This window comes from Schistocerca gregaria, chromosome 7, assembly GCF_023897955.1.
Source record: "Schistocerca gregaria isolate iqSchGreg1 chromosome 7, iqSchGreg1.2, whole genome shotgun sequence".
Taxonomy (NCBI): domain Eukaryota; kingdom Metazoa; phylum Arthropoda; class Insecta; order Orthoptera; family Acrididae; genus Schistocerca; species Schistocerca gregaria.
The window spans coordinates 203,996,696-204,001,054 of NC_064926.1; positions in this window are offsets into that span (position 1 = coordinate 203,996,696).

Here is a 4,359-nt window from a genome sequence, read left to right on the forward strand (position 1 = left end):
GCGACCTCCTCTCATGTCTCGCTAGCTACGACTGCCTCGTCTCACATCTTACTCGCAACTGCTCGCTTCCAACGCTCAATGCTACAAAAGTGCGGTCTCGCCGCCAACAATGGTTTTTGGTGCAGACAATCCCTGCTACCATTACAGATGTATTACTGCGCGCTGTTTCCCGCTCTTTCTCAAAATGTATCTATGCGCGGTTTCCCGCTCTTTCTCAATAATACACAATGCAATTTAATTAACAAAACAATTTAAATAAGAAACAGTTCAGATAATTACATGCTAAAACAGTTTAAATACGCCTATTACATAATTAAAAACTGAATACAGTATAGGAACAGTTTTGAAATAGGACTGGGGTCGGCAGACCAGTTTGTGCTTTTCACACCCTTTTTTACGGCACTCTGCCGTGAGCCATTACAAGCAGAGGCAGTGTGGTTGAGGCGCTCCGTTACCTCCCGCGTGTGTGTGCTTGACATCCTACAATACTGTCGGAGTGTGGCGTGGACGACCGGTGTCGTACAGGCACTGCTTGTGTCAGCGATGTCCTCCGGACCCGACGGCTAAGACAACAGCAGCTGTGGCACGGCTGTGTCTCCAGCCCTACAGGACCATGACCCACTGCAGAAGAGCTGTGTTCTCGCTGGAGACTGGCTCTGTTCAAGTCTATTTACTACTTGATGCGTTTCTGACTGAATATTATCATTTTGTGCCACAGTTCAAATACGAGAATTGTTTGTATCTCCAAGACGATGCCCCATCTCACAAAGTAACATCTGTTTGACAATGATTTGTGGACAATAACATTTCTGAAATGGTTTCGCCTTCCCAGAGTCTTGATTTGAACCCAATGGAATAGTTTTAGGATGCGTTAGAACGCCGATTTCGCTCCAGATCCAAGCGTCCAACGTCACTAGCTCTTCTGGTTTAAGCTCTTGAGCAAGAACGTGCTGCCATTCCTCCACGGCCATTCTGACACCTCATCGGAAATCACCCCAGCGAACTTCAAGCAGTCATAAAGGTGAAGGGGTGACATACCCGATATTGATGTCCACAAATAGGCTTCTGGATACTTCTGACCAAATAGCGTGTAGCTGTGGCGGTTGGTTATCATGAGTTAATGTGCTACAGCACACTATAAATACCGCACTAAAATTATGTAATTTCACTCCAAATACTGGCCATAAATAGCACATTTCCACTTGAGCGCGAGCCAGAAATGACACTAAAATTACTCCAGTTCTATTAAATGCCTTCTGGTAGGCAAATGAAACGGATGAGAACACGTTTTGTTGTTCTCTCTCTGCAATAACTAAATACACTACTGGCCATTAAAATTGCTACACCACGAAGATAACGTGCTACAGACGCGAAATTTAACAGACAGGAAGATCTGTGATATGCAAATGATTAGCTTTTCAGAGCATTCACACGAGGTTGGCGCCGGTGGCGACACCTACAACGTGCTGACATGAGGAAAGTTTCCAACCGATTTCTCATACACAAACAGCAGTTGACCGGCGTTTCCTGGTGAAACGTTGTTGTGATGACTCGTGCAAGGAGGAGAAATGCGTACCATCACGTTTCCGACTTTGATAAAGATCGGATTGTAGCCTATCGCGATTGTGTTTTATCGTATCGCGACATTGCTGCTCGCATTGGTCGAGATCCAATGACTATTAGCAGAATATGGAATCGGTGGGTTTAGGAGGGTAATACGGAACGCCGTGCTGGATCGCAACGGCCTCGTATCACTAGTAGTATAGCTGTAACGGATCGTGCAGCCATGTCTCGATCCCTGAGTCAACAGATGGGGACGTTTCCGAGACAACAACCATCTGCACGAACAGTCCGACGACGTTTGCAGCAGCATGGACTATCAGCTCAGAGATCATGACTGTGGTTATCCTTGACGCTGCATCACAGACAGGAGCGCCTGCGATGGTGTACTCAACGACGAACCTGGGTGCATGAATGGCAGAAAGTCATTTTTTTCGGATGAATCCAGTCTTTTTTACACTATCATGATGGTCGCATCCGTGTTTGGCAACATCGTGGTGAACGCACATTGGAAGCTTGTATTCGTCATCGCCGTGCTGGCGTGGCAGCCTGCTTGATGGTGTGGGGTGTCATTGGTTACACGTCTTGGTCACCTCTTGTTCGCATTGACGGCACTTTGGACGTTACATTTCGAATGTGTTACGACCAATGGCTCTAACCTTCATTCGATCCCTGCATGTTGCAGATCCTGTACGGGCCTTTCTGGATACAGAAAATGTTGGAGTGCTGCCTGGCCGGCACATTCTCCAGATCTCTCACTAATTGGAAATGTCTGGTCAATGGTGGCCGAGCAACTGGCTCGCCACAATACGCCAGTCACTACTCTTGATGAACTGTGGTATCGTGTTGAAGCTGCATGGGGAGCTGTACCTCTACACTCCATCCAAGCTCTGACTCAATGCCCAGGCGTATCAAGGCCGTTATTACGGCCAGAGGTGGTTGTTCGGGGTACTGATTTCTCAGGATCTATACACCCAAATTGCGTGAAAATGTAATCACATGTCAGTTGTAGTATAACATATTTACCCAATGAATAGCCGTTTAGCATCTACATTTCTTCTTGGTGTAGCAATTTTAATGGCCAGTAGTGTACAATGTCGAGTGATGAAATGACAGCCAGTCACACCACGATCAGCTCAGAGAAGGGATACGCAGTGTCCCAGGGTTTCCTCACCCCGAGTGACCAGCACAGCTATCCAGAAAAGAGTCATGATTAATACGCTCGTTGGTTGGGGGGAAGGGACCACACAGAGAGGTCATCTGTTCCATCGGATCAGGGGAGAATGGGGAAGGAATTCGTCCGTGCCCTTTCAAACGAACCATCCCGGCATTTGCCTGAAGTGATTTAGGGAAATCACGGAAAACCTAAATCTGGATGGCCGGACGCGGATTGTAGCCGTCGTCCGCCCGAATGCGAGTCCAGTGCGAATCCAGTGTGAACAAAACGAGTTATAAGCCGCAGGAAATCACACGCGAGACACGACTCCTGGCGAGCGTTCTGAGGAGCAATGGATACTGCATCAGTTACGTAACAAGTCTGACAGAGTCAAACACTTGGCGAAGTGAAGATCGGGAAAAAAATGTTTGCTACGGCCTTCCTGACATACATTTCCAGAATGACGGACAGATTCTGCAGTATATTACACGAACATGTCGTAGAGACTATTTATAAACCGACAAAGAAGATCAAAGAGTGCCTCAGATCGGCAAAGGAGAAAAGGGACCCACTTGCAATGTCGGGAATGTACCGCATTCATGTACATGCAGAAAACTTTATGGTAGACAGACTGGACGATCAATCAACGCCAGCATCACAGAACATATGCGGGGTTACAGATTGAGCCAGGTAGAGAAAACGGCGGTGACAGAGCACGTTCTGTGTGCGACCGACCACATAGTAAAATTCGCTGACACGGAAGTGCTTGCTGTAGTGGAGAGTTATAACATCCGCTTGTTCAAAGGAGCTATAGAAATACAAATTTGGAAATTTGTGGTAATGTCTTTTGGGACCTAACCGCTGAGGGCGTCGGTCCCTAAGCTTATACACTACTTAATCTAACTTAAACTAATTTAATCTAAGGACAACACACACACACACACACACACACACACACACACACACACACACACACACGTCCGAGGGAGGACTCGAACATCCGACGGCGGGAGCCGCGCGGACCGTGGCAAGGCGTCCAAGACCGCTCGGCTACCCCGCGAGGCGTAGAGATACAGAAAACATCCTATACAAGAAAGAAAAAGGCCTCAAGATGAACGGATCCTGGATTTCAGTGCTGCAGTGAACGACCGTTGCAGGTAGCAAGGTGCGAACCGCACTGGAAATGAGCACGGAAAAGCCATTCAAGGTTGGCACGCCAGGTACGTAAGATCTACGGCGGCGAGTTTGACCCCAGCCCACCACCAACAATGGAGGGTAAAGCTTTGACAATGCCAGCGACTCATGCTGGCGAAACGTCAGGAAAGTCGGTCGAAGAATACGAGACAGGAGCCAAAAGGCAGTTTGTCAACAAGTGGCCACGAAAGCCGTAACAGTGTTCATATTGCTAATTAATTTCTTAGTCATTACTGACCCCTACATATAATAATGGTTGTTCTCCTCAACTGCCGATCGAGCTCTTACATTTACTAACCAGAGATTGCTAATTAATTCTTAACTGATATCGACTGTGACAGACAACAAGTATGTTTTTCGAGACTGCCGATCGAACTGTTACATTCACCAACCATAGGTTGCTAATTAAGTATTAACTGCTATCGACTGTGTCTGATAACGTGTCTGTC